This window comes from Macaca fascicularis, chromosome X (assembly GCF_037993035.2).
Source record: "Macaca fascicularis isolate 582-1 chromosome X, T2T-MFA8v1.1".
NCBI lineage: Eukaryota > Metazoa > Chordata > Mammalia > Primates > Cercopithecidae > Macaca > Macaca fascicularis.
Genome location: NC_088395.1, coordinates 126,489,617 through 126,502,516, shown reverse-complemented (window position 1 = coordinate 126,502,516; position 12,900 = coordinate 126,489,617). Strand labels below are relative to the sequence as shown.

Genomic DNA, 12,900 nt, shown 5'->3' with positions numbered 1-12,900 from the left:
TGTAGATATTCAGGGCCCACAGTTGGGAAGAAGAGGTGTATGTGGTGTGGGGGAAAGCAAGGACAAACTGGAACCTGCAAGGATTAACTTGAATATCTAGGACAAAGTAAATCCCGTGAAGACTTACTGGAACCTGCGTCTGTCTCTTATTGCCTCCAACCTAGAGAAAGAGCTGACATCCATAGTGATGGAAATGCACACACAACTGACCTAGGACTTGGAGAAGTTGAAGAAGGAGATCTTGTCAGAGTTGGAGTTGCTGCAGGTCCTGCTGCTGCCCCACACCAACAAGGTGTGCCAGTGGATCAGTGCCAGTGTACGCCAGTGGCAACAGTGCCTGGTCCTACCAAACTTCAGAATATAGTATCTGTTGCTTCACTCCCACTTCCCAAGCCCTGCCCAAATTTTCCTCCTGGTCCAGTCTCAGAACCATATTGGGAAGGCAATTCCAGGAAACTATGTTTCTAGCTTAGCTAAGTTGGCAAAGCCACTTCAACAACTGTGAGACAAATACAGACCAGTAGAATGTGACTGGTCACTATTAGAGAAAAGGATAACACACAGTAGAGAAAAAAGAATCCCAAACCAAAAAACGTATGGGTCATTCTGCACATCAGTTATGGACAAGGACTTCTCAGTGTTTGGTGCTCACATTCAACAAAAGCTGTGTCCAAGAAGGACTCATTTAACCAGTATCATCTACCCCAACAATCCTGAGTGTCTATGTCCACAATGTTCAGCAGAGCAGAAGAGGAAGAAACAGTAAGCATGGAGTTACTGGCAGCATTTTGGAATGCTTCTGGTCACCATGAATTTTGGTCACTGACCTCTGACTTCTGAAATAAGCCATCCAACACTGAACCTTTCACCCAGCTTTTCAAAGAGGGTGAGTGTTCCCTTATTTTTAAAGCAACCATTGGTGAAATAAAGGTGACACATAAATTAGATTCACTGTATAGGCTTTGGTAAAAGTTGTGATTTGTTTCCAAAGCTTCAGATAGAAATGAATCCCAGTGTGACACATGGATATCTTTTCAGTTTAAAAGCAAAGTTTCAGAGGTGAAAACTTCGGCTTCTGTGCTCTCACCCACCCCTCTGAGGAATACGAAATAGCTGGGGGCCCATGGATAAAACAGAAAAGCGGTGGAGAATAGCTTGAAGGCACCAGGAGGCTAGACAGATGGCTGTAAAGATATTCTGCTTATTTTATGGGGTAAGCCGTGCTTTGAGCATTTTCTAAAGGGGAAAGAAAGGTGAGCAACTTTATTTATCACAAAACAGTTGATTTTTTACTTACTTTACTTACAAATGACTATGGTTTGAATATTTGTCCCCTCCAAAACTCATGTTGAAATTTAATCCCCAGTGTGGCAGTATCGAGAGGTGGAGTCTTGGGGCTTTTAAGAGGTGATGGGTCATAAGGGCTCTGCCCTCATGAATGGACTAATCCATCCATGGATTAATGGGTCAATAGATTTAATGAGTTATCATGGTAGTGGCTTCATAAGAAGAGGAAGAGAGACCCAAGCTAGGATACTCATCCCCCTCACCTTGTGATGCTCTGTGCTGTCTAGGAAGTTAACAGAGAATCCCCACCAGCTAGAGGGTCCTCACCAGATGCAGTCACTTGACCTTGGGCTTTTCAGCCTCCATAACCATATGAAATAAATTCCTTTTCTTTATAAATTACACAGTTTTAGATATTCTATTATAAGCAACAGAAAACAGACTAAGACAAGAACGTTTGATGAAAAGCTATGCCTTTTAAATTTTGACTGGCATTAAGTTATATAGATAGAACATAGTAACCTAGCTCAACAGACCACACATAATTTAAATTTATTACTTTTCTTCTCCATAGATTAAGTTAGAAAAAAGGAAATATTAATTTAGCTACTGAAGTTTTGCATCTAAAACCTTCTCTGTGAAATTCTGGCTAGTCTCTTTTAAAGAGTAATAGAAAATCATGGGCTTTATTTTGAAGAGCCAGTTTTCTTCAGCATTGTGGTAATAATAATAACTAATATTATTTAGGATTTGCTACATGCTAGGTATTAACCAACTATTTTACATGTATTATTGAATCCTTTTAACACTTCTAGGCTATCAGTATGATTATTCCCACTTAAAGATGAAGAAGGCCGGGCGCGGTGGCTCAAGCCTGTAATCCCAGCACTTTGGGAGGCCGAGACGGGCGGATCACGAGGTCAGGAGATCGAGACCATCCTGGCTAACACGGTGAAACCCCGTCTCTACTAAAAATACAAGAAAATTAGCCGGGCGAGGTGGCGGGCGCCTGTAGTCCCAGCTACTCGGGAGGCTGAGGCAGGAGAATGGCGTGAACCCGGGAGGCGGAGCTTGCAGTGAGCCGAGATCGCGCCACTGCACTCCAGCCTGGGGCACAGAGCAAGACTCCGTCTCAAAAAAAAAAAAAAAAAAAAAAGATGAAGAAACTGGAGCACAGAAAGGTTATGACTTGTGTAAAGACACACAGTAAGTTCCAGAGCCACAGTTCAAACCCAGTCTATATCACTGCATTCTTACAAAGTTCACACTGATCAGTAGGTAGAAATCACTTCAGCAAAAGATGTCTGAACAGGAATAGTTAGTGCAGCATCTTTTATAAGGGTTTAACATTTGAAAAAGCTTATCTGTCTATCTATCAATAAGGGACTGGTTAAACTGATGAAGTTAATCTATTCAGTGGACTAGTTTTGCATCTGTTAGGAGTTATATTACAGAGATGTACAGACAGTGTGATCCAGTTTTAGTAAACATATTTACCAGTATTCATATACATTAAAAAGTCTGGAAAATTATACAGCAAAAATACTAACAATGATCATTGTGAAGTGGTAGGATTCTAGGTAATTTAAAATTTGTCCCAATTTTTCCTATAATAATCATGTAATAAAGAATAGAATAAAATCTTTAAAACTCACACCACTGTTCTTTTACTGAGAAACACTGCTTCTCTTTTGAGTTGCAGACTGGAAATCAGCCCTGACTGCACTCAAGTGCTCTGTGACCTTGGACAAGTCACTTACCCTCTCTGGGTCTCCTGTTTCACATATATAACAAGAACGTGATTTAATTTTGCAGGTTCCTTTGTGTTCTAACATTCTTTGACTTAATGGAGCTGATTCTTAGCAAAGTTCTTTTTTAAAAAGAACAAATAGTGTGTGGAGATTTAAATGTTGATAAATGGTTTCTTCACACTTTATCTGTTTTCTTCAGCATGCGAAGTTATTATTTCCATTATTCCCTTCCCATGAGTCCTTTAAGAAGGGAAAGCTGGCTTTTTGCTCTCGCTGGGGATGGCGGAGGGAGGTACCCTGCTGAGGGGAAGGGGGATGCCTGAGACCTGGACTTCCTTGGGAGTCTGCTATGGAGTCGAAGGAAAACCAAGATTTCATTTTCAAGATGGAAAGTCCATCAGACTCAGCTGTGGTTTTACCTAGCACTCCTCAGACCTCTGCAAATCCATCATCTCCCTATACAAATAGTTCACGAAAACAACCTATGAGTGCAACACTTAGAGAAAGATTAAGGAAAGCAAGGTCTTCATTTAATTCCTGTTATAATGTGGTGAAACTTCTTAAAGTAGAGAATGAAGAAAACGATCAGACCTTTTCAGAGAAACCAGCATCTTCCACAGAGGAAAACTGTTTGGAATTTCAAGAAAGTTTTAAACACATAGACAGTGAATTTGAAGAAAATACAAATTTGAAAAATACTTTAAAGAATTTCAATGTCTGTGAATCTCAGTCACGTGACTCGGGGTCATGCAGTGCTCTCCAAAATGAGTTTGTGGATGAGAATCTTTCTACACAAAGATTAAACGATGAAAAAGGCAAATTGGTGAAGCAGGTTCAGGAGAAAGAAGACCTTCTTCAGAGGCTAAAACTATTCAAACTGTATGACAAAGAATGATCTATCTCCATTACAATTGTTAATAAAGAAGTGGAGAAGCGGGCCGGGCGCGGTGGCTCAAGCCTGTAATCCCAGCACTTTGGGAGGCCGAGACGGGCGGATCACGAGGTCAGGAGATCGAGACCATCCTGGCTAACACAGTGAAACCCCGTCTCTACTAAAAATACAAAAACTTAGCCGGGCGAAGTGGCAGGCGCCTGTAGTCCCAGCTACTCGGGAGGCTGAGGCAGGAGAATGGCGTAAACCCGGGAGGCGGAGCTTGCAGTGAGCTGAGATCCGGCCACTGCACTCCAGCCTGGGTGACAGAGCGAGACTGCGTCTCAAAAAAAAAAAAAAAAAAGAAGTGGAGAAGCCGTAGCCAGCTGTTGCTTTGAGTTGCAGTCACCTGTGTCTGAAGAGAACAAGAAACTAAGGCTTACTCAATTTATAGAGTACTACGGGTTAGAAGATAAATTGCTACACTATAACAGAAGTGAAGAATAATTTATAGATGTTTAATTCCTGATTTTTGCTCCAGAATATCTTTGAGAATGATAACTTAATTAAAAGATACTTACTCATTTTAAAGGGAAGATAGAAACCATTAGGGCTCAGAGGAAGGTATCCCAGTGAACATCAATTAAGGGCACTCTAATATATAAATTATAAACTAAGTTCTAAAAGGAAAATTAGTATTTTGGATAGATTTGACAAAGAAAACTTGACATTTAAATCATGTTTAAAAAGTCATTTGGGCAGTTCTGGAAACTAGTTTTAATACAATCGTTTTATTGTGGCCAAAAGTTTTATTTTAAATGTTAAAAAAAAAAAATTGTCCAATCTAGTGAATGTCTAAACCTAAAGTTTAAAAATTTTTGCCTCCTAAGTTTATGCACCTTGTTTACATCCATCTACCACATATTTCCATCTGATAATCTAGCAGGTAATTAAACCCATATGTCCAAAACTAAAAAAAAAAAAAAAAAAAAGGAACGTTAATGTTAACGCATTTCACCAGAAATGTGTCAAATCACTCTGGGAAAATAAGTGCCTTTTCCCAGAAAGACACTTTGTGACCAATACATTAACAGAGTGTGTTTGTTTGTTTGTTTTTGCCATATGTTGAAACAACACACGTCACAACCCAAGCAAAATAAGAAACAAAAGCAAACTATTCAAACACAATCCCCATTAGCTGTCCTTACTCCAGATTCTTGGCTTTGTTCCTAGGATCACCTTTTACCTATATATCTGATTAATGGTAATAATAATGATAACTACTAGCCTTTGTTTTACAGATATCCATAGGGCCATTTAAAATATTCGAGGCATAGTGAACGATGCTGAGCAGAGGAGGGCAACGAGAAAGAGTAGATTTTTTTTTAGAAAGTGGGTGGCTGGCTCGGTTGGCTCACTACCTGTCTAGGAATTAACCCAGGCATGGAGGCTGTACTTACAGGAGCGAGTGTCCTTGCATGGCCTTTGCCAAGAGGCTCTCAGGCGCCTTCTGTCGAGTTGGCCCTCACGCCGTCTCTGCCTGAGGGTTCTGGCTTTGCACCCAGCTCTCCTGACCAGCACCTTCCAAATTCACTTTTCACAAATGGCTGTTTCTCACCATTTGTGGGGTGATGTGATTCTAGGAGGTAATGTGAAGTCTGAGGGGTGATGTGGGGTAAAGTGGAGCTTGGAGAGGGGGACTGGCGTGGGGCATGTGTAGAGCCTGAGAGGTAATATACAGATTAGGGAATTGTGAAGGGGAGTCTGTGGGATAGGGGTGGAATGATGTGCAGTTTGCTGGGGTGAGGGGTGGGTGGGAATGTGCAGCCTGTGAGTTGCTGTGTCCCCAAGACCTACTCTCCACTATATGAGCATAGTCCCGGCACGACCCAAACCTTGGTGTCTCCTGCACCCCAGGAGACCTTAGCTCCAGTCAGGGGAATGGCAGAAAGCTTTCGTGCAGTTTCCTAGTCACGTTTTTAACTTGCCTCCTCTAATAAACTGAAAAAATCTGCCCTCAGCGAAGAAATGCTGTATTTTCTGTTATCCTTATCAACCGGAATAGTCTTTCAGCAATATATATTTATTATGAAATCAGAAGCTATTTTTCAACAAATGTGAATATTGAATATGTACTCCGCCCGCCAAAACACACCCCAGAGAAAGATCTCCCTAGAATCAATGGTCTGGAATCTTTTCACCTGTCTCACACTCCATGCCCTCTTCCATTTTTCACCCCCTAGCAGCCTCTTAGATTATGTATTCACCTTGGAACTATGATTCTGGGATCTTGCCCATTTATGTCTGCTTGCTAGCTGTGTGGCAGCAAGTAAATCACCAAACTACTCTGAACTAAAAACATCAACCTCATAGAGTCTATTCATTTATTCACTCACTCAACGCATGTTTACTGAGTCCCTACTCCTGTTGAACCCTCGGCTGTGTGCTGGTAATAACGTCAGTGAACAAGGCAGATGCTTCCCTTCCTCTAATGAAATTGGTCACCCAACTGGGGAGCCAGACAATATACCAATAAATACAAAACTGGTGGTATGTATGTCAATGTAAAGAACATGGTAAAACTAGAAAGAATACAAAGTCTTCTAATTTAGGATGTAGGTCATGGGAGGCCACTCCAAGGAAGGGACATGAAAGCTGAACCTGAAGGATAAATAAGAATGAGCCAGGTGAAAGATGATGGGCAGTGATTCCAAGCTGGGATATTTTCATATATTCCAAAAGAGGCCATGTGACTAGATGGTGAGGAGTGAGAAGAGAGGCTCCAGTAGTTTGAAGAGTTAAAGCAGGAGATAGATTAGGCAAAGCTTTGAAAGCCATGCTTAGAATTTTAAATCAAGTCCTAGGGTACAGTGGAAAGCCACTGTATTATTTTTTATCACTAACATGATCTGATGTAGGTTTGGGGAAGACTAATTTGGCTAATATGAAGATAACAGATGGGAGGGAATCAGGCATGAGTGCAGGAGCCTAGTAAGGAGCTATTGCAGGTGTTTAGGGAAAAGCTGATGATAGCAGTTTGGTTATGGGTGGCAACAGTGGAAGTGGTAAGTAACCAGATTCAGAGCATATTTTGAAGGAAGGGCACACAGGATATGCTGACATATTATATGTGGGGCTGAGAAAGAAGAAGGTATCAAGAATGGCGTCTTAGTCTGTTTGGGCTGCTACAACAAAATATCATAGACTGGCTGGCTTAAACAACACAGATTTATTTTCTTACAGCTCTAGAGGCTGGAAGTCTAAGGTCAGGATGCCAGTGTGCTCAGGTTCTGGTGAGAGTCGTCTTCCTTGCTTGCAGTTGGCTGCCTTCTCTCTGTGTACTCACTGGCCTTTCCTTTCACATTCCAGTGGAAAGAAAGAGTGGGGAGGGAGAGAAGGAAGGGGAGAGAGAGAGAAAATCTTCAGTTTTTTTTTTTTGTTTTTTGTTTTTTTTTTTGAGATGGAATCTTGCTGTCTCCCAGGCTGGAGTGCAGTGGCATGATCTCGGCTTACTAATGCAACCTCCGCCTCCCAGATTCAAGTGATTCTCCTACCTCAGCCTGCTGAGTAGCTGAGAAGATTACAGGGGTGTGCCAACATGCCCAGCTAATTTTTGTATTTTTAGTAGAGACAGGGTTTCACCATGTTGGTTGGCCAGGCTGGCCTCAAACTGCTGACCTCAGGTGATCCACCCGCCTCAGCCTCCAAAAGTGCTAGGATTACAGGCATGAGCCACCATGCCTGGTCAATCTTCCTCTTCTTATAAGGTTATAAGGCAACCAGTTCTATTGGATTAGGACCCTACCCTGTGACCTCTTTTAACCTTAATTATCGCCTAAAAGCTGAATCTACAAATGCAGTCACATTGAGGATTACAACTTCAACATAGGAATTTGAGGCAGGGCACAATTAAGTCCATTGCAGATGGCAACTAGGTCTCTGGCTGTGAGAGTGAGGATTCAGGGAGGAGCAGTTTTAAGAAATTGCTCTGTATTAGTTTGTTCTTGCACTACTATAAAGAAATACCTGAGACTGGGTAATTTATAAAGAAAAGAGGTTTAATTGACTCAGCTACACAGGCTGTAGAGGAAGCATGACTTGGAGGTTTCAGGAAACTTACAATTATGGTAGAAGGGGAAGCAGGTACATCTTCACACAGCCAGAGCAGGAGGAAGACAGGAGAGGTGCTACACTTTTTTTTTTTTTTTTTTTTGAGACGGAATCTCACTCTGTCGCCCAGGCTGGAGTGCAGTGGCACCATCTTGGCTCACTGCAACCTCCGCCTTCCAGGTTCAAGCAATTCTCCTGCCTCAGCCTCCTGAGTAGCTGGGATTACAGGCACACACCACCATGCCCAGCTAATTTTTGTATTTGTAGTAGAGATAGGGTTTCACCATGTTGGTCAGGCTGTTCTCGAACTCCTGACCTCGTGATCTGCCTGCTTTGGCCTCCCAAAGTGCTGGGATTACAGGCGTAAGCCACCATGCCCAGCCAATGCTACACTTTTAAACAGCCAGATCTCATGATTACTCACTATCATTAGAACAAAACCAAAAGGGAAATCTGCCCCTATGATCTAATCACCTCCCACCAGGCCCCATCTCCAACACTAGGGACTACAATTTGATATGCGTTTGCAATATCAATTGCTGCATACCAAGTTCTCTCTGTTTTGGGCCTTTGTAATAGTCACAATGTCAGGTACTACTGGTGCTAAATGTGGTATTATGCACTGAGCTGCCTACAATCAATGGTAAGTCTCCAAGAAATCAAGGTCTTGTGCACAGGCCAGATGGGGTTATTGAATGGAGAAATAGCCTCATGAAACACTTTGGCTTCCTTAAGCTCAGCAATGATGGCAATTTTTTTTTTTGTCCCCTAGGCAGCTGATATTGTTTTTTGGGAAACAACAGTATTAGGTGTTGGTCATCAGGTGGTCCATGGTCTTCTATATTTCCCACTAAGATGGCCATAACAATTGCAATTCCTGTCAGGGCTTGGGGGCAAAGGCAAGTGGGGGTACACATGGAAAACACATCAGTACCAATATTTCATTCAGTAGTGGGGCCATGACAATGGAGGTTAGTAGGAGCCCAAAATCGGAGAATATGATCTGTTTTCTCCTCATCTTGATGCAAGGGTTTGTGGGGATCACAGTCACCTGTGTACTGGTATCTAAAAGGGCTAAGAAGTGCAATTCCTCTCCACTTTTCAATTGAACTCTAACCTTGGCATAGGGCCTCTGGGTCCCCTGGGTACAGAAGGGTCTTGTTTATAACCCCTAATCTTTGGATCTTTGTTTGTAACCCCTAATCTTATTTATATTTGAAAGCTGAGTGTCAGAGCAAAAGTTGCTCAGGATCTCTGATTTGTCTCCAAATCCACCAGGAGAGGTGGAAGGCCATCACTGTGCAGACCCTAGCGGGACCACTTATCAAATTCCCATGGTCTGGTACTTGGCCTTGAGTTTCTTAGTGGGGAGCCCATCAATCTGCTTTCGTGGTTCCATTATTGAGTAATCAGACTCAGAGATCTCTTTGGGAAGGCCCTTGCCCAGATAGTCCAGAAGAGGGCACTCAAGTACTACTTTTATGCTCCTTTTTTGGAGGGGAGGGGTCAAATTTTGCTATTTTATCAGAAGCCACTTTTTCTGTGCCTGAGAATTTCTGTTAAGATCTGGATCACATAGCAGATTGATGGACTTGACCTCAGGAGGTGGCTTAATTGGGCTTGACAACAAGCAGGAGCAGCACAAACAAACCTATAAATCTAAGTCTGGTTAATCTTCTCATCTACTGTTCCCACTCCCTCATACTAGACCCAAGAAACCACCAGGAGGGCTGCAGGACCTCCATAGCCTCTGCGAAGGTGGTTGAGACACGTATTTCAGTAACTAGGTACTCATGATGTGTGGACCAAATCTGTCAGAGACCAAACAGTACCCAGCTGAGGAATGAGATGGTCGTTGGTATACATACAGTCTCATCTCCCCACCTTGCTCCTCCTCCTCAGAGAAAGTGGCCACTATCAAGGCACTATGGAGGAGGGGGTCTGTAGTGATGTACCCCTCAAGGAGCCACTTTCCTTTATGAAGTTTATTTAACAAGATTATCTTTTTCGTAATGGAAGCAAACTAGCCAAGTCTCTATGGTTTCTTCCTCTGAGCAAGTCTTCCTTCTGGCTTGGCTGCTGGGCACTGACCCTATCTAGTGAGATCACTGGACAAAGTGATTCTAAAGAGCTCTACATTATTTTTATTAGAAGCATGAGTCTCAGTAACATGCTGCATGGCATGTTGTCCATCAGCCCCAGGGAATTGCTTAGATCTAGGAATAGTTTTGGGGTACAAGTCAGTTTGCAGGGTCTCCAATGACTTCTGGACCCATCATCAGAGAACAGTGTCCAGGGAATTGTTTCTGTGGCTTCTTAGAGCCCCTCTGCTGGATCTCTAATTTGATCCCCTAGTTTATCTCAGCCGAGGTGATGGGGATAAACAGGAGGACCGATGGTTACCTTGGAACCAAAAGCTTTTATGAACCATTTTCTATCATCCTCCAAGTATACCCTGTGACTTACAATAGCAATTCCTGAGACCCATTGGCATGGCTGGTAAAGTGCTACGTGAGGTCTGCTAGCACTTCCCAAGACTCACTGGCAGAGTGCCCGGTCAGACCCTCTGACTCTAGCAAATGATCCATTAGCATCCTCCAGGAGTGCCCTGCAAGGTCTGCTTACACCCATCATTGGTGAATTGCCCCACGAAATTTTCAGGCTCTTTGCTCTTCAAAAATGGCATTATTCATAATCAACTACCCAGCTTGCCATTCCAATTTTTCAATAGCTCCGCTGAACTAGAGAGAGCTGAGCTGCTGGGTGTCAGAGTAGTCGATTAAGACAAGTCAAAATAAAAGTTACAGTCAGGCTTTAATCACTTCCTTTGATAGTATAAGGGAGGGACTGAACCAGAAAAAGTACCAACTCCTCCATTATTCCATTTTTCCACATGGAGTGGCTCCAACAGGGGTCTGATGGATTAGCACAGATGCAGGGCATCATCATCTCACTGTTAAGGGAGCCCTGAACAAAAGGCTTCTGCCATTTTATGAACCCAGGGGCAGGAGGAGGTGACGGGGAAGGGCTAGGAGTAGAAAAGTACTGAGTACTGAGTCAGCGTGGAGAAAAAAATATTTTTAGGCACCCCCCAACTCCCACCATGGCAAAAAGAGGTATTAGCCCAGGTGCTTGAGAAAGGCCTCTGCCAAAGGCTCCTGATAAGGTAGACTCCAAATGGAGGCATCTGGTCTAGGAATGCAGACATGTGTGAGAGCATGATCAATTAGGGATGTCTGAGTCCTTGACTGCAACTCCATTCACAGCCTGCAATGCACTGGCTGTGCATCAAGTCTGATGTGGGGAGGGCACATCCCCCCATGACCCCTGCCAGGTAAAGCTTTCGTAATTGCCTATAGCGAGGCCTGAAAGATCACCCATAGGTTTTTGGCCAAGAGTTGAATTCACTCTCTCCAGTGGTCCTAGCACTTCCTATGAGAGGTCTTGCTGTCATTGTCTCTAAAAGCATGAAACAAAGGAAGTCGGAGCTCTGCCCCTTTGGAATGCAGCTACTGTGGGGCTGGGTATTTCTAGTTTCCATTACAGAAATACTGAATCCACCCTTGCCCCCACCACACCCACACAGGGCACTCAGGAGAAGGGGAGGCAGGGCTGTGGTTTCTGGCCTGCTGTGGCACTAGAAGGTTCATAGCAGTGAGTCTGATGGGCTTTCTGGGTGTCAGACCAGACAGAAGAACCAAAGCCAGTAACCATCATCAGTAGTATTCTAGCTCTGGAGCTTACGTGTTCACCAGTGACAGTGTCTGCCCAAATCTTCCTTCTGGCTCAGCTGCTGGGCATTGACCCTACCTAGTGAAAGCTTAGGACACACCTATCCCTGGAATACTGGTCAAATTCTCCCAGCTCAGAAGAGTGGTGGGCTCTTTTTGGTTCCTCTGCTTTTTCAATTCTATCTGTTATGGTTAGTGTCAGGCCTCTGAGCCCAAGCTAAGCCATCGTGTCCCCTGTGATCTGTACGTATATATATGTCCAGATGGCCTGAAGCAAATGAAGAATCACAAAAGAAGTGAAAATGGCCAGTTCCTGCCTTAACTGATGACATTCCACCATTGTGATTTGTTCCTGCCCCACCTTAACTGAGTGATTAACCTTGTGAAATTCTTTCTCCTGGCTCAAAACCTCCTCCACTGAGCACCTTGTGACTCCTGCCCCTGTCCATAAGAGAAAAACCCCCTTGGATTGTAATTTTCCACTACCTACCCAAATCCTATAAAACAGTCCCACCCCTGTCTCCCTTCGCTGACTCTCTTTTTGGACTCAGCCTGCCTGCACCCAGGTGGAATAAACAACAAAGCCTGTTTAATGGTCTCTTCACACGAACGCATGTGACATTTGGTGCCAAAGACCCGAGTCAGAGGGACTCCTTCGGGAGACCACTCCCTTGTCCTCACCCTCACTCTGTGAAGAGATCCACCTCTGACCTCAGGTCCTCAGACCAACCAGCATAAGGAACATCTCACCAATTTCAAATTGGGTAAGCGGTCTTTTCACTCTCTTCTCCAGCCTCTCTCACTACCCTTCAATCTCCCTGTCCTTCCAATTCCAGTTCTTTTTCCTCTCTAGTAGAGACAAAGGAGACACATTTTATCCATGGACCCAAAACTCTGGCGCTGGTCACGGACTCGGGAAGATAGTCTTCCCTTGGTGTTTAATCACTGCAGGGGCACCTGCCTGATTATTCACCCACATTCCATTGGTGTCTGATCACTGCAGGGATGCCTGCCTTGGTCATTCACCCACATTCCCTTGGTGGCAAGTCAGTTGTGGGGACACCTGCTTTGGCTGCTTACTCACATTGCAGCCCAGGGCTGCCCCCCACCCCCTTCTCTGTATCTCTACCCTTCTCTTTAAAGTTGCCTC

The 12,900-nt window shown here is 43.7% G+C and overlaps 1 protein-coding gene and 1 pseudogene across 1 annotated transcript in view; both read left to right on the top strand.

Annotated features, from left to right (window-relative positions):
* LOC102141965 (putative uncharacterized protein CXorf42) overlaps positions 1-12,900 on the top strand; it is a 103,415-nt gene that overhangs the window by 25,823 nt on the left and 64,692 nt on the right. The gene's annotated exons all lie outside the window — the stretch shown is intronic.
* Positions 3,335-4,431, top strand: LOC102116638 (swi5-dependent recombination DNA repair protein 1 homolog; annotated as a pseudogene).